An 18,902-nucleotide genomic window follows, 5' to 3' on the forward strand; every position below is an offset into this window, starting at 1 on the left:
GCTTCCCTCTTATACCCGGACATCCGGGGAGGAGCCCGGCATGCAAATTTCATTCGCCAATTTTCATTGGCCTTTTCTAAATACTCAGAAGATGATAGGTTCTCAAGACAAACCCCATTCTGTCGGTTCGACACAACGTCGAGAGACCGACAGAAAGGGAACTGTTGATTCACTATAAGTTCATGTAGTGTACCTTATGCACGTATGCACCGATTGCCAACAAAACACAGACATATGACTCGGTTTCACTTACCGCGTGTGGTTCATGACCGGCATCTTTTTTAGCGCTGGGACAGCTCCATCTATCAATCTATCAGTTTCAAACGATTTGCAAATCCAGTGTTATATTCACAGTTTATATAACATTCCTCACCAAAATGCATTGAACAAACAAACACAGCTGAACTTTGTTAATGAAGGAGCACATTGATGGGCGTGCTCTGTCTCTCACTCTCCCTGGTTGATGTGTGGGCATGCTCTTTCTCCCGCTCTCGGTGGTTGACGCGTAGGAGTGCTTTTCCGGGAGAATTGTCCATTAAGGGACTGAGAAAATTTGTTATGAAAAAGAATTTCGTGTTCTAAAAAAACTTTCCGAAACCTATATGAACGCTGGGGGAGTGTATCAAGCACAGAAATACTATGTCATACGTCCAACTCGTTTTTTGACAAGTTGACCATGTCAATCATGTTTACCATCGTAAAGAAATCAGAATGCATGAAACACTGTGGCACCACCCCTTTAAAGCTTATCAGAACTGGGCACCAAAAATGCTTAGAATTTGCTGACTTGTTAAACGGTTTTGATTAATGCAATTGCATGTAGTTTAATCTGCTCACAATTCATACCAATGCAGGACACCTTTGAATAAAAATCTATTTTATCATAACGCTTTTTATATTTATTTTATATTTTATTATATGTTACATATCACCCATGTGGATGTCACAATGTTACCTGGGTATACCCCAGGGTATGTTACAACCAATACAGACTGTGGGCTGACTTGTAACATTTCACTCTGCTTGAAACTACACCAGGCATTCTCTGTTTGTGCTTCTAAGATAACTGCTATGTCATTTAATGGCAGACACTTTTAACTAGTTTGAATGCACTGGCTTAAAAGAACTCCAATATACTGTACAGACAGAAATGTTAAAAATGTTACAACCATTCCAGGTCTCACCTACTATTAAAGTCTATATTATTTTGGATAAATCAATGTAACAATCCAAATGTTAATTATATGTAATAAATTAAAAAGTAAACTTACGCGACAAGCTGAGACCTGAAATAGCTGTAGTTAAAACATGCAATGTGTATAGCCCTATCAGTTCAAAATAACAAAGCCAAATATCTAACTGATCCCCAGAGACTCAATTCCATCTATGCTAAAATACAGAAAGCCAACAGAGTACCAATTATTGTCTGCTGGTTTTTTTTGGAACACAATGAGGCAGAGTGGGTAAACATAGTGTGTTTGTGATTTGCCAGGGAAATGGAACGTGCTCATTTAGGCAGGGGAGAACACAACTTCAGGAGCACTTACAGAGCCGCCCAAAAGATTTCCATGCTAAATATGGTATATAAATAATGGAAATAATGTAAAGTCGCTGGATCCTTTGTCAGAATTTAGTTCTTAGGTAAGAATGTGATATGTAAAATAGTGACTTAAGTTTTACAAAAAGCATGCACGCACAACAGCTATCTGGTATTACAATTAGTATTAAAAATTAGTAGTTAATTATTACACAATAAGCATAGAAAAAACCACCACGATTAAATTGATAAAATTTTGATACAAACAACAAAACCTTTAATGTTTTTGGTGGATTGTAAGGAAAATATGAAATAAAATGAAAACAACTACGTGATGCTAATCTGGTTGACGTTAATCTGGTTGACGCTAATGATAATGTAGCCTCTATTACAAATCACTTTATATAGTTCATGTTTAAATGATGTTCCTTTTAACATTTCCTAAATGAATGAAGATTAGTGTGATACTTCACAGAATTGGAACATGAATTTTTTAAAAATGACAATCAATCTGGAAAACAATGAGGTGATATGCTGATTTTGACCTAATGCAAATGGGTCGCTATTTCATAGACAAGCCTTTTAATCTAATCTCTACCTCTGTTCTCTCTCAGAGAACAGAGGTCAAGGTGTCCTCATTCTGCTAGCCAAGATGACCTCAAATGTTTGACATCATTGCTATCACCTCCAGCATGGACTAACAATTTATCATCCTTCCTCAGCTTCTCGCTTCTCTTCTGCTCACCTCACCTTGGCGCACTCGCTCACAATTGTTCTGTGTGACTTCTCAAGAGACCGTATGTAGCTCTGCTGTTCACAGGCTGCATACTGCAAAGCGGGCACATATCTGCACACTAGAAACGGCAAGGTTGTGGGTACTCACGTAATCATGAAAAGCTTTGGCTTCACTCGAGTGCTCACATGTTTCTCTTCTCTCAGGAACAGCACAGTAGAGATCCCAAAAAACACTGCGACAAACCATGTGCAATATTATTAGTGCAGTCTGATATTACATGAGCATCATTGGCTAAGTAAAACGTGTTAAACTGCCCATTGCTGATGGTCAGACGATTTACATAGCCAGGGCTATGTGCAACCCCCTTTTTTCAAAACAGACACATAGCACAGACATTAGTAAATATGAGCAAATTTGTTTGTTGAGACTTCATTTTAATTTTCAAGAGCACTCAGAAACCACTTACTCCACCTCTAATAAATATTCTAAATATATAATCACATAATCATCAGAGTTGAAAAGTTTCTTACCACCACCATGAGTGCAAGAACCCAGGTGGCTCTCCTAATGTTATGTTCTTCTCCCATCGGATCTGCCAAGTTAATCAGAGAACAAAGGATGAGCTACAACGAATCAGAACAGAACATGAACTTTTGACCCATTTTTAATCCAAGATATTTGGAAGAATGTTTGTAACCAAACAGTTCTTGGCCCCCCATTGACAACCATAGTAGGAAAAATGACAAAGGTAGTCAAAAGTGCCCCAGAACTGTTTGCTTTCCTACATTCTTCAAAATATTTTATTTTGTGTTCATCAGAACAAAGACATTTATAAAGAATTGTTTCCTACTATGGTAGTCATTGGGGGTTAAGAACTGTTTGGTTACAAGCATTCTTTCAAATTTCTTTCTCTGTGTTAATCAGAACAAAAAAATTATACAGATTTGGAACAACTCGAGGGTGAGTAAATGATGACAGAATTGTAATTTTTGGGTGAACTACCCGTTTGCAAAAATGTCTTCCATGGAGAGGTGAACTCCAAAATAAGTAATTTGGAACTGTTTGAAACCAAAAGGTGAACGAGTTTAATTAGTTCAGATCAGTTCCTAAATTTATGGTGCTTTTCCACTGCGTGATATGCTTAGGCTCTGTACAACACAGCACAGCTTGCTTTACTTCAGCTCGGTTTGCTTTTCCACTGCAGTTTAGTACCGCTTCAAAGTGGGTGGGACTATAAATAGTTGCACCGCCTCTACCGGCATAACATTGTCGTAGATCCGACAAAAACAAATGCACAACACAAGAGCAATGGAGCATATTAGGGGTGTAATGGTTCAAATTACTCACGGTTCGGTTTGTGTCACGGTTTTAGGGCCACGGTTTCGGTTCGGATTGTGATATGTTCAGGGAAAAGGGACTACTGACAAATAAAAATAAGAACAAATAATCAAGCTACAAGTAACAGCACCAATAAAACAACAGAGCAAAGCAGAATATAAAATAAGATACTGTATATACAGGTGCTGGTCATATAATTAGAATATCATCAAAAAGTTGATTTATTTCACTAATTCCATTCAAAAAGTGAAACTTGTATATTATATTCATTCATTACACACAGACTGATATATTTCAAATGTTTATTTCTTTTAATTTGATGATTATAACTGACAACTAATGAAAATCCCAAATTCAGTATCTCAGAAAATTAGAATATTACTTAAGACCAATACAAAGAAAGGATTTTTAGAAATCTTGGCCAACTGAAAAGTATGAACATGAAAAGTATGAGCATGTACAGCACTCAATACTTAGTTGGGGCTCCTTTTGCCTGAATTACTGCAGCAATCGGCAGGAGACCGTCGCATGGAGTCGATCAGTCTGTGGCACTGCTCAGGTGTTATGAGAGCCCAGGTTGCTCTGATAGTGGCCTTCAGCTCTTCTGCATTGTTGGGTCTGGCATAACGCATCTTCCTCTTCACAATACCCCATAGATTTTCTATGGGGTTAAGGTCAGGCGAGTTTGCTGGCCAATTAAGAACAGGGATACCATGGTCCTTAAACCAGGTACTGGTAGCTTTGGCACTGTGTGCAGGTGCCAAGTCCTGTTGGAAAATGAAATCTGCATCTCCAAAAAATGGTGGAGCAATATCAGAAAGGAGTTTCTCAGAGAAAAATTGCAAAGAGTTTGAAGTTATCATCATCTACAGTGCATAATATCATCCAAAGATTCAGAGAATCTGGAACAATCTCTGTGCGTAAGGGTCAAGGCCGGAAAACCATACTGGATGCCCGTGATCTTCGGGCCCTTAGACGGCACTGCATCACATACAGGAATGCTACTGTAATGGAAATCACAACATGGGCTCAGGAATACTTCCAGAAAACATTGTCGGTGAACACAATCCACCGTGCCATTCGCCGTTGCCGGCTAAAACTCTATAGGTCAAAAAAGAAGCCATATCTAAACATGATCCAGAAGCGCAGGCGTTTTCTCTGGGCCAAGGCTCATTTAAAATGGACTGTGGCAAAGTGGAAAACTGTTCTGTGGTCAGACGAATCAAAATTTGAAGTTCTTTTTGGAAAACTGGGACGCCATGTCATCCGGACTAAAGAGGACAAGGACAACCCAAGTTGTTATCAGCGCTCAGTTCAGAAGCCTGCATCTCTGATGGTATGGGGTTGCATGAGTGCGTGTGGCATGGGCAGCTTACACATCTGGAAAGGCACCATCAATGCTGAAAGGTATATCCAAGTTCTAGAACAACATATGCTCCCATCCAGACGTCGTCTCTTTCAGGGAAGACCTTGCATTTTCCAACATGACAATGCCAGACCACATACTGCATCAATTACAACATCATGGCTGCGTAGAAGAAGGATCCGGGTACTGAAATGGCCAGCCTGCAGTCCAGATCTTTCACCCATAGAAAACATTTGGCGCATCATAAAGAGGAAGATGCGACAAAGAAGACCTAAGACAGTCGAGCAACTAGAAGCCTGTATTAGACAAGAATGGGACAACATTCCTATTCCTAAACTTGAGCAACTTGTCTCCTCAGTCCCCAGACGTTTGCAGACTGTTATAAAAAGAAGAGGGGATGCCACATAGTGGTAAACATGGCCTTGTCCCAACTTTTTTGAGATGTGTTGATGCCATGAAATTTAAAATCAACTTATTTTTCCCTTAAAATGATACATTCTCTCAGTTTAAACATTTGATATGTCATCTATGTTGTATTCTGAATAAAATATTGAAATTTGAAACTTCCACATCATTGCATTCTGTTTTTATTCACAATTTGTACAGTGTCCCAACTTTTTTGGAATCGGGTTTGTAACTTTTCAGCCCACAATAGCCAACTGAATTAACCAGTCTTTCTAAATGAGCAAAGCTCATTCACATCTTGCATTCTCTGTGGTTCATTTTAAATGATTCAATGATCTCTTATGTTCGCTAGTGACTGAAAAGTTCAATAGTTTAAATGAATCGGTTCAAATGAGTCATTCATGTGCAAGTCGTTCTGAACGCAATGTGCGTTCATACTGGCGAACTCGCTGTGTACAGTATACGCTGATTCAACGATCCAACTGCACAGCTAAAGACATTACAATGATGTACGTCATGTTAATTTAATAAATTTCAAGAAATTAAACATACTTGGATGCAAAACAAACAGCCGTGAAACACAGGCTGGCTCTTGTTTTGCAACTCTTTTTAGCGCCTCAGTGTACTGATAACGAAACAGCGCCTCCACTGTGGCGTAATGTCGCAACTGCAGTTACAAATGACAGTCTGTTAAATGCACGCAGCATTTCTTGTAAAGACTCGCAACATAATTTTGGCGAGAGCCTGAGGCGGCACGACATTTGACGGAGGCGGCCGCCTCCAATTTCTCTATGCAGGAAAAACCCTGGTTTAAACAAAAATGTGCTGTTCAGGTCTCACCTGCACTCGCGCGCTCACAACACCCGGGTGATGAAGCATAAATGACAGGTCATATTACAGCATACGTCAATCCTATTGAAATTTGTCTACGTTATTTGATTTGTTGTAGGTATTAAATGTGTATCCATCGACAAACATACATTAGCTGAACTTTGTCAGTCTGTTTTACGCATTATAATTTCTAACAAACCATATTATAAATGTGTCATCAGATTTAAGATGAGCCGCGGTCCAAGTGCCGAACCGTTGGTGGAGAACCGTACGGTTCAATTTTTTACCGAGAACTGTTACACCCCTAGAGCATAGAGTGGATGACAGCTTAACAAAATACTACTAATAAATACCAGAGAGTATGGGAACTCTTACAACAAATAGCAGACCACAACATCATAGTTTGCTCTACGGCGCACAATGGTAAGCTAATCTTACATTTAGCAATGTGTTAAGGGTCTCAATTGCTATATCACTGTCACAAAGCATATAATGAACTCCCAATATTATGTATTAAAATGAGGATTCTCGTGTTGCAGATCCAATGATACTGGTAATGACGATTCTCTGACCAACCAGTGATCTGTGTGTAAACACGTTACATTTTGGTATCGGCACGGTACGCTTGGAACCTCAACCGAGGTGGTACTAAAAAAGGTATCAGGTACTGTACAGTGGAAAAAACCCCAAAAGTAAGCTGTCCCGTGCCATACTATGCAGTGGAAAAGCGCAATTAGTGAGCTGCCCTGCTGTATACAGCCTACATAGGCAGCTGCCTTCTAAAACATAATTTTCTTGTATGCATTCTCTTCTCTCAAAAGCCTAAATACAGGAACAAAATATCAAAAACACCATCCATCATGATGAGATCACTCGTTGAAGTCACTGCCAGTTTGAGAACAATTTACAGACAAAGTGCTGACTTGCACAAACAACATTAGCTAAAATAGTTTTTGCGAGAACCGTGGCTATTTTTGGGTGCAAGTGTGAACGTTCTGCATGAGCAGTGTGGCAAAAGGCAGGAGTCCCAGAGGAAGCCAGGAACAATGGATGTTGGGGGGGTTAGTTACAAGGGTTGAGTCACAGCAGTGTCTGGCTTGCTGATGTTCATGCGTGAGTTGTGGGCCAACCTTTCTGTTTTTTCCTCTGTGACTGTGCTGTGTGTCATTTCCTTTTCCTCATTTTTCTTGGTTCTTATTTAAAATGTACAGTATTTATCTAATCTTGGTTCTCTGGAATTCACAAATATGTACTTGACTACTGAGCTAACAGTCTTCATCTGAAGTTCTCTTGGGCATAGACATAAACACATCTCTCCAAAAAACACAACTGAGTGGATGACTAAACCAACACTGAATGCCTCTTACAAACTCTGGGAAGACTTGAAATGAACCCCTAGCGGTTTGATGCATTTTTTCTGCATTTTAAAAAGGTAACAAAGGTGTGTAATCTTGATATTAGGTCACTTAAAGCTCATTCAGCCTTTTACGATGTAAAAGAAAATGGTCACATACAGCGGCTCTAACAACTTTTTGGACATATAGGACATGTCAAAAATGTCAATTATTTTCTATTACATCATACTTACATGATGAAATATCAAACCAAGAAATATAGCACAGATGTACATTTCAAGCAAAAATACAAAAATAAATGCTAAACGAATAACTTTATTACTGTTAATGTGTTGAACTAGACTTGTTGTTACTCTGGTCACCTGCACGGTGAAACCTGAAAAGACCTTACTTTATACATGCACTAAAAATCAAGCTGACACTTTCTGGATAAAAGAAACAAAAAAAAGTGACTGAAAATTGATCTGTGTGTTCTATAATTGTTGATGATCACTGAATTACTAAATAAAACCGCATACTAAAGTTAAACCACATTCTTGGAACAGTTTTAGAACAAGGGAACACTTATTCCCATAATAATCTGTGTAAAGATACAGCAGACAGTGCTTTTAGACAAAAACATGTTGTCCAGTTTCTCATGCCACCTCAGTTCCTAATTAAACGGGTAGTTCACCCAAAAATGAAAAATTCTGTCATCATTTACTCACCCTCAGGTTGTTCCAAACCTGGATAAATTTGTTTGTTCTGATGAACACAAAGGAAGATATTTGGAAGATTGGCAGTAACCAAACAGATCTCATCTGGCAGTAAATGGGGATGAGATCTTTTGGTTTCTGACATTCTTCCAAATATCTTTCTTTGTGTTTAGCAGAACAAAGAAATTTATACAACCACAAACAATCTGAGGGTGACTAAATGATGACAAAATTTTCATTTTTGGGTGAAATTGGGATCAGAGTACAGCAAGAGTTTCATGGGAGATGCCCACCAGTACTGTAGGCACATTAAAATGATTACCACATTGTGTGAATTGAATTCACAACAAAATATTGCTATACACAGCCAGTTTGCTAATTTTCACAGTAGTGCGAAGAATGTTCAGATTTTTATGAAAGATGATAAGGGCACAGGAATTGGTGAAAAGTGAAAAGGTTTACCTACCTCTGACAGGAAGGTCTGTGCAGATTTCTGTGCCCCCACATGTAGCAGATATTCATACACATAAAGTGCTAACCTTCAGAAACAGAAAGTTGAGAAGACATAGGAGAGAGAGAATTAAACTTTTGGTTAAGCTACCCTAATTCCCACTTTAATAAATTAACAATAATAGTAAATTAAAGGAGCAGTTTTTGATTTAAAGCGGCCACTAGCGTTGTATTATAGATTTGCCATGAATCGCTTAGTCCAAACACGATGGTGGCCACCACAGTACAAAAAGATGTCGTTCTCATGTTGACCCAGGGAAGCGATTTTGCGGGCATTAGAAAGACTGTAGAAAGAGCTATGACTTATGTGTAACGGCGTTCTCTAGGCAAGGAAGGAAGGAGGCGGGAACCGGCGAACATTTAACAAACTTTAATGAAAAATAAACAAACAATAATACAGAAGTAACAAGCCGGCAGCCCCTCGCGGATGACTGCCGGCAACACGAACATAAACAAACTTAAACAAAACTTTACTAATGTCCGGGGCCGTTCCTCTCTACCCAAATTCCCCTGCCGCTCGACCTTTTATGCTTCCGCTCCTCCGTGAGAGATACGAGGCCGGAATGACGCCCAGCTGACACTCATTATCAATCGCGTCCCGGCCTCGCTTCCTCCTCCCACGGCTCTCGTCACGCCTCCCTAGTCACATACCCCCATAGCCCCTCACAGGCCGGGGGGTACCCACGAGACTGTGCTTACTCCCCCCGGGGGCCAGTCTCAACGGCCCCAGCGCCTGGGGGTATGGACAGATGAGACGAGAGAACGGAAACGGAAGCACCAGGAACGACAGGGGCGAGAGAGGGGAGAGAGGAAAAAAAATTGTCTGGTTCCCCGACACGCTGTTGTTCAGTCCTCAACCAGCCGAGAGGCTCTTCCTCACGGTGCCATGCGATGGTACTGGACGCTCGGTGGACGGCTCGCGCCTCCTCCGCCCCCTGGTGGCCAGCGAGGCCCTAGTGTCCTGGCGGCTGGTGGTGGCTCCTCAAACTGAGGGCAGACGGTAGCAGGTCCCCCGCTTCCTGCTCCTCTCCTTTCTGGCGGACGGCAGCAGGCTCCGGCCCACAGCAAGCGGGGCTAACCTCTCCGCTCCCTTTCGGATGGCAGCCACCCCACCTCGACCCAGGCACACAGCAGCGAGGTCTTCGTCCCATCCAGGCACACGCTGCAGGACCACCACCTCGGGCAGCCATTGGCAGACATCCCTCGTCCGTGCTGCCCGACTCCGCAGCACCGCGAGACCCCTCAGGGCGAGGGCTCTTCGACAGCATGTCCCTCTCGGGTTTCGGCACCAATGTAACGCGTTCTCTAGGCAAGGAAGGAAGGAGGTGGGAACCGGCGAACATTTAAAAAACTTTAATGAAAAATAAACAAACAATAATACAGAAGTAACAAGCCAACGCAACACGAACATAAACAAACTTAAACAAAACTTAACTAATGTCCGGACCCGGTCCTCTCTCCCCGTATTCCCCTGCCGCTCGCCCTTTTATGTTTCCACTCCTCCGTGAGAGATATGAGGCCGGAATGACGCCCAGCTGACACTCATTATCAATCGCGTCCCAGCCTCGCTTCCTCCTCCCACGGCTCTCGTCACGCCTCCCTTGTTACATAGCCCCATCGCCCCTCACAGGCCGGGGGGTACCCACGAGACTGTGCTTACTCCCCCCCGGGGGCCAGTCTCAACGGCCCCAGCGCCTGGGGGTATGGACAGACGAGATGACAGACGCTTCCTCCTCCCACGGCTCTCGTCACGCCTCCCTCGTCATATTATGTATTACATAAAATAAAAGGTTTGTGGATTTTACGTTTAAAAAGAAGGAAAAAAGTCAGGCAGAAGCTAGGACCTGCGTTAATATTATAAAGACTTTACAGCAGAGACACGTTAGGACTAAGGCTTTTAGCAGATATGTACTCACATATATCTATGGAGATACTTTCCAGCAGAGAGAGACGTTGGAGAAAGATCGTCCGAGGAGGTTGCTTTGATTCGGATGAGTATTTTGATTCGGTCGAGATTTTGATTCGGTCAGTATGTGAGTAACATACTAACATACCAAGATATGTTGTTGTTGTAATATTAGCTGTGTGAAGGAGCAGTTTTGAGCGTCATTGTTTATCTGGGACCGCTTTAATATTGTACTTGTCCAGATACTGGAGAGAGAGAGCGAGAGCGCGTTGGAGCTGAAACTGGATAGCGAGCGAGAGTGCGTTTTATTCTTTTACTCGATGATGAATAAACTTTCAGTTAATCCGCGGGTCACATGCGTTCTGCACCGGAGAGCACGATCCGTACGGATCACGGATCTTCCCGCGATCCATTTCACCACAATACCGCAGCGGAGAGGAAGAGAAAATGCACGTTGTAGAGTTGTTTGTCCGTTTAGAGCTGCTCTACAAAACATGGCGGCGAATTCAATGTATGAAGGGCCGCTCTGTATGTAGTTATAAACAGCTTATTCTAAGGTATTACAAACTTAATGGTTCATTACATAAGGTCTTTATACACCTCTGAAGAAATAGTTTTGTATATTATATTGCATTTCTGTCAATAGATCCTCCTAAAAACGGCGTGTTGTTCCTTTAATTTACCTAGCATTTACCTTGCCAGGTGTCTCACCCTTTATAATATAACATATATGACATATGATCATTATAACACATCAAATTAATATTGATAAATAATATATTTCAAGTTGTCTTGGCCAATTCGCATGTGCAATTTCTAGTGCGCAAGCATCACAACACCAATCAATGGCAAACCACTTACGTTTCTATAGTAACCTCTCTATGGTAACCTAACCTCTCACAGATTCAAGCTACACAGCTAATTTGTGGAAATCGTAAAAAGTTCAGAGGAACATCAAACATTTTGTGAGTGGACTAAAACATATGCTTTTATTGGACGTCATGGTGTTCTGCTATGTCTGATACAGAACGTATTGCTTTGTTTAAAAAATCGAATATTACCCACAGTTTCCGCAGCAAAGTATACTGTGTAAAAGTACTGCAATACACTGCGACGCATCAGTACGGTTGCACTGATTATGCTTGGCTCCACATATGCCTTTTCCCCATATGAACAACATCAAGTCCAACCAAAAGAGAGTTTTGACACCTTCATGTAGGTAACCGTTTTGACCACCTATGAACAGAACTACAAATATTAGCAAGAAGACACAAGGTATGTTCGACTTCATGATGTGCTGTGCAGAAGCCAGTTTTCGACTGTCGGGCCAGGGAGAGGCAGGGCTTTCATCGTGCCGGGCCGAGCCAGTAGCCTCAGGCTTCTAGCTGTGAGGCCAAAATCAAGTTGCGTCTTCACTGTCAGGCCAGTAGCATGGCAGCGCTGCTCTAAAACCCCACCCTAAACACACCTCTCTGGACCACAAGTCACGCAAACCCGTCTACTCAAGCGGGAAGAAGGAAGTGTAGTCAGACAGGAGAGAAGCTGGATCGCAATATCGTCATTACAAAACAAACTTGACGCCCCTTTCAGACCACCAGAAACTAGCAGCGGCAGAGCGACGCGATCTCATTCATTTCAATAGAGAGCTGGCGACTTCCGGCGACACAAGCGACAGTGACCGTTGGTGACAGGAAGTGGGCGTTCCAGCGATGGGAGTCAAGCGACAAAAGTTGAGAATTGCTCAACTTTATGCAAATGATGAGCGACTTTCGCGAGCGACTACCAATAGGAGTAAAGCAGTGGAGCTCACGTCATCTGTCTCGCGTCAGTTACTGGAGGGTTTGTTCAAACTGTTACTAGGACAACCAAAGCTAGGAATGCCTTCAAACGATCTCATATCAAGAGACAAGCGACACACAGCGACAAAGTCTCTGGCTGTCTGAACAAGGCTTGACGGAGAAAACAGAGGCGGCTGTTTGTTTGTTTATTTCTTGTAATGTCCTCTTGGTGAAGGAAGAGGCAACAAAATAAGACGACGGCGGTTCAGCGGTGTTTATGCAAAAGCTTATATACGCTGATCAAAATTATAAATACAAAATTATAAATACAAAATATAAATAATAAAAGCTGTCTAATCATGTTGCGACTTTACACGTACGATGTTAGGTTAAAAAAATTTAGGTTTGCTTTCAAAATGCCAGTGTGAACGCTAAGAACTAACTTTTTTTTTGGTCCGGACCAAAAGAACCAAACGAACCAAACTGCAAGACAGATTTAGACAGATTTGTGAACAATATTTGAGAGAAATAGGCCTTTTGTGTACATAGAAAAAGTCTTAGATCTTTGAGTTCAGCTCATGAAAAATGGGGGCAAAAACAAAAGTGTTGCGTTTATAATTTTGGTCAGTGTAAGCGCGATCATGCTGCAACAACACTTGTAAGATATATCTACAAATTAATAATTTTAAATAAGGTTTCAGTGTACCTTTGCTTTGTGACCTACACTCAGTTATTTAATCCAATTGCTGTTAAATTAGACAATATCATTATAACAGGTTTCTAGACTAACACTTGAGAGAGGTGGCACTGGTGCTACAAAGTTATTCAGTTGGTGGCACCAGCTCTTAATTTGATAGAGTTGTGGGGTGAGATAAGAAAAAAGAATCACTAAAACTTCATTAAAATGTATTTAATACATTAATAAATAAATTAGAAATTAATACAAATCATTGTTTATGATTTAATTATTTTTATTGTATATGTAAACTCTCTTTCAACACTTTACCATATTTAAAGCACATCTTTCTTAAAGCTACTTACTTCCTTTATTTGTTGTGAACAACTCCTATAAGAGAACACAATTCCATTAATATCAGTGAGTGTTTTTGGGCCCGTCCTTTGTTGTTTGATGAACATTATAAACAGAGATCTTTATTATGCTGCTGCCCCAACTGTTTGGTCATGAAACTGAATACGTTTACAAGGTTTCTTGTTAATATGGGAATTTTTACGTTATTTTGTGCTTATATGTCCGTTTCAGAGTAAGAATCCATGAAAGAGAACTCTGTTTAGTATTTTATGCTCTGACTCTGTAGTGTATTTCAGGGAAACTATGAGTTTAACCACAGTAAAATACGTATAATTAATTGTGATTAACCATTAACTATTTTATACACTTTACCTGATGCAGCAGAATTAATAATAGCGAAAGACTAAATGTACTCGTCCAGCGAGTGATCAGCAGATCGTATATCAACTCTAAGAAATATTACTTTCCTGGCCTTGGAAAAACAATATTCTTACTGTAGTACAGTACCACTTCAGAAATCTTAACGAAATCAAGCAGTTTAAGTGACGTTGATATGTGATAAATAAACACAAAACGATTCGAGCGTGGATACAAATGCGGTTTTATTTACTACACTAAAGGGGAAATAAAACCAACTAACTAACAAAGACCAAACACTAACAAACAAACATAAAACGTAAAAGCAGTAAAGAATGAAAGAAATAGACAAAGCAAAGAGTGGCAGTATTAAATCAGCTATTCGCATCTGCATAAACCATCAAGGACAATCTCCTTATTTAAAAGGGGCAAAGCTTAAGCGCAGCTATTTAGAAATAGATCAGATACTTGCATTGGCTTTCTGGTTGTGCTGGGACAAGTTCTGGTACGCGTGCAAAAAGGTTTCAGAGTCCTGATGAGTTCAAAGCGAGCGGGTGAGTCCGTCGGATTCTTTCTTAGAGCCAGATTGGCTGACGAAGGTAGAACGAACTTAGCCGAAGCAAACTGCAGGAAGAAGCTGTCTCTGAGGAGAGAGACAGGTCTCAAGAGGGTGCATGAACACGAACGAGAGCGAACACACACGAGCGAGTGCGAACACACACGAGCGAGTGCGAACACACACAAGCGAGCACACACGAGCGAGCGCGAACACAAACAAGCGAGCGATCTTTCCTTCGTGCACAGATGTTTTAACACCGGTAGCGTCACGCCCCTCCAAGGTGGGCGATCCAATGTGATGAGATAGTTTTGGGCGCGAAAACATGTTTCTTTGTCCGGCACACTAGCTCATTTGCATTTATGGTCGCCTGGGAATTTGGAGCAAGAATAGTCTTAGAATAAAATAAAATGAGTATGGTAGAAAATACATTGCTGTGCTATACACCATATTCTAAGAAATGAAGAGGGAAACATTTAGATATGAAACATGAAAGGATGATAATTACATTGACCTTGTAGTTTGTACAAGAATGTAAATATACACAGAATACCACTAGGCACACATGCCTTTGAGGTTATAGGTGAAGGAGAATAACATGGGGACAAGCATACAATGTGGAGATACATGTATATTCACTTTAAACCAGTCTTTTGTGGCTAAGGAAAGAGAAAGAGACATTCTTTCGGAAGAATTTGAGGCTCTCAGTTCCTGGGGGCCACATGGCTTTTCTCACTTTGGTGAACAGTCCTGTCCTCCCCCAAGAACCTCCTTTGAAGTCCAGGGGAGAGTATTGGAATCTGTCCTGGTCAGTGATGAAGGTGTTGCGATAGGGCAGTTGGACCAGACTCGACCAGAGAATTATTCACTACCCTGCACACACTCAGAATGCACTGAATGATCATCATGTTTTGAGAATTTTTTCAGATAACCGCAATTATTGTAAATCCTTAGAAAACAAGGGTGATCTGCAGCATTATACTTCCCCATCCTTGATCTGCACTCACTGTTACGTTCAAAATATGTTTCTTCATCAATTGAGTTGTATCAGATTTGTATTTTTTGTGTTTATGAGTTTTATTAAAGTGATTTCAGATTTGCTGCATCTACACAGCAAGACAACATCATCCTCATATCTCAGTTTTTTCTGTTAAGGTCACTCTAGGGAATGTTACTAGTTATTTTCACATTTCTTAATGTATCTATATTTTATTCATTTAATACATTAATTGTAATTAATTGTTATAATTGTCAAAGCCTTTAAACAGACAATTTATCGCCATAAGAGCAATTATTAAATAGACAATTAATCGTCAGCCAAATATCATAATCGTGACATCCCTATTTGAAAAACAAAACACAAAGAATGAAACATATCAACAATGTAAAAGATCTTTTGTACAATGAAGAGTGAATTGTACAGAGGCTGAAATAACACCAGCCGATTTCAGGAATATAGGCTAACCAAGATCAAAGACACAGAGATTGACGGAGGAGATTTGGATGTTGGAAAAACCATGGGGGGTCTTGAGCTCCTGTGTATGAATTCTCTTGAGGTTGTCAGCAAACAATTAATATTCTAATGATGAAGAACAGAGGGAGGGAGCAGGAATACCAGCTTGGTCCTCTTCTTCTCAAAATGAGAAAAATCTTAAAACAACTAACAGGAACTGATAAGGAAACCAGACTTCAATGCCCGGTTTCACAGACAAGGCTTAAAACTAGTCCCAGACTAAAATAAAAGTTTGAGCTGTCTTAACAGAAAAATATTCCCCTGACATATCTTAAAATATGTAATTTCCACTGTTTTGTCTCAAGATGCACAGCAGTCAAATTTTTATCAAAGGCATTTTAATAAAAGCGACTTAAATATCCTAATGTAACTAAAGCATAGTCCTGTTTTAAGATATAAAAGGATTAAGGATAAAATAGGCTGTTCACTGACTGTGACAGTCACGGCTCCGCTGTCAACCACGCCCCCGCTGTCAAACACACCCCCTGCATCAGCGCCATCATTACGCTTCACACGTTCCGCTCACCTGATTATTAATGACACTCACCTGCACCTCATTAAGTTGGACACTATATCTGTTCCCTTGTTCCCTGTATTCGGTGTCTGGTCTAGTTGTATGTTGTGCACATCTTCTAGTCGAACCCGTAACTCCTAGTATTTAGTATTCCATGGATGTTTTTGTACCCCGTGTTTTTGGATTTACACTTCGTGATTGGATTTACCCTCGTATATGGAGTGATTCTGAGGACTAAATTAAAAAGGAATTGCAAACTGCATTTGCAAATGCGTTTTCTATTTGTTCGTGTCAAAATTGCGACATAATTCAAACGCAAATGCAAACCTTTTTCATTTGCATTTACGCGAACGTACAATGTCTGACAAATTTCAAAAGGAAAAGCAAAGTCTATTTGCAAATGAATTACCTCTGTCTTACGAGTAACGACCCTGCCATATTTAAATCACAAAATAAATTCCCCATATACCATTTCACTTCCTCTGGTGTCACGTATTAAGCCTGGCAAAACTCAAATGAAATCACAAATCCCTTTGCATTTGCGTTTCCTCTGACTTGTACAGAAACCTGTCAATCAATGGCGGGGGTGGGCTTATTCAACAGGGCGTTTGTATCGGGAAGTGACGTCATTGACCGTCGCAGTGGTGGCAGTCAGTCCAACACTAAGGTGACACAGATTGTGGCTAAAAGGGATTCAGCTACAGCTAAAAGCCAAAATAACAATAATGGAACAAACGAGGATCAGATGCAAAGTTTCATATAGAGAAAATCTTTACAATGAATCACAATTGCGGTACTTAACAAGTATAATTTAAAGAAGTTCAACGGGCTCGATAAACAGATGAACACAAACAGTGGTCTGGTGATCTCACTGAGCTACCAATAAAAGTCATATTGAAGCAGTGTGGATTCATCATAATTACATTAATTTCTCAGGTTGGTGCATCACCTGATGGGCTCATTTACTGCACATGTTGTTGAAAAGGCTGTTCGGAAATTAAATTGTAAATACAGCAACAACTCCATCCAGTAATTTGTAGATGACAGCTACTTCTGTATCCAGCAAACTCACTAAAACACTGGTGCACAAGTTTGTCTTTGTCTCACTATGTTATGATACACGAATGAAGAGATGTAGAATTCACATACTTTTGTAATTTATTATTAACTTGTTATATGCATAATGAACAACAATGATAATGCAGGATGCTGTTTATTCATAAAAAGTGAACATGTTTTGTTATGGTTTACAACACGTATTAATCATGATGCAAAATACGGTCACAGTGTTGTCAATAAATGTCATGTCCTCCCTTTGAGTTCGGAGTACTGTGAAAACGAATACCATAAACAAACAAACAAACAAACATGTGTAGAGGAATGTTGCAGAAGGTGATGATTATCCATCCTGCACCGAAGTTTCACATGCTAAGTGATGCCGCTCTGAGCCCAGAGTTCCAGCGCGAGTTATTTCCAAACAAAAAAAACCGGAAAACTGCACAGTTTTCAACGCCGATTGTGAGTGCAGTTGTAACTTCACTCCTCATGTGTTTAGCTGTATCACATGTATCTACTTAAGTTCCAGTCAACGGTGAATGATGTCACTTCCCGATACAAACACGCCCCGTTGAATAAGCCCACCCCCGCCATTGATTGACAGGTTTCTGTACAAGTCAGAGGAAATGCAAATGCAAAGGGATTTGAGATTTCATTTGTTTTGGCAGGCTTAATACGCGACACCAGAGGAAGTGAAATGGCATATGGGGAATTGATATTGCGATTTAAATATGGCAGGGTCGTAACTCGTAAAACAGAGGTAATTCATTTGCAAATAGACTTTGCTTTTCCTTTTGAAATTTGGCAGACATTGTACGTTCGTGTAAATGCAAATGAAAACGGTTTGCATTTGCATTTGAATTATGTCACAATTTTGACACAAACAAATAGAAAACGCATTTGCAAATGCAGTTTGCAATACCTTTTTAATTTAGTCCGCAAAATCATTCCATACTCGTACTTGTTTTGTGGATTACCTTTGTTTTGTGGATTACCCTTGTTTTTGTGGATTACTCGTTTGTTCCTGTTTTTTCACCTGTGGCTTTATTAAACGCCTCATCACTAATCACCTGTGGCATCGTTCTTCGTTAAAGTACTGTTACACTGACATAGCCGACCAATTGCAAGATGTTTTATAATTTTCGTCTAGGTTGAATTTTTTTTAATTAAAATGAGTAAGTGTGTAACTGTTGAAAAAAGGTGCTTCTAGGGCTGTGCAATTAATCGAAAATTAATCGGAATAGGCAATTTTGGACTTCAACAATTACAAAAACAAAATAATCGAGGTAAAACGATTATTGTGCCGCAGTCCATTTTGCAAGGATCCCCTCTTTTCTTGTGGTATAAAACTACAGTGAACAGTTTTCATTTATAGTGGTTCAACTGTGCTATTTTCTTTACATTTATTTTTCGGTTGAA

General features: G+C 40.3%; 1 protein-coding gene across 4 annotated transcripts in view; it reads right to left on the minus strand.

Annotated features, from left to right (window-relative positions):
* The window catches only part of ssbp2a (single stranded DNA binding protein 2a), a 23,306-nt gene extending 19,633 nt beyond the window's left edge, over nt 1-3,673 (minus strand). For all 4 annotated transcript variants that reach the window (XM_057328975.1, XM_057328974.1, XM_057328977.1 and 1 more), the window contains exons 1-3: nt 3,621-3,673; nt 2,804-2,865; nt 2,421-2,505 (exon numbers count right to left, since the gene is read on the minus strand). The gene's annotated coding sequence lies outside the window, so the exon portion shown is untranslated. The remainder of the gene's footprint in view (nt 1-2,420; nt 2,506-2,803; nt 2,866-3,620) is intronic.
* Nucleotides 3,674-18,902: the final 15,229 nt, after the last annotated feature.

This window comes from Triplophysa rosa, linkage group LG2 (assembly GCF_024868665.1).
Source record: "Triplophysa rosa linkage group LG2, Trosa_1v2, whole genome shotgun sequence".
In the NCBI taxonomy this organism is placed as follows: Eukaryota; Metazoa; Chordata; class Actinopteri; order Cypriniformes; family Nemacheilidae; genus Triplophysa; species Triplophysa rosa.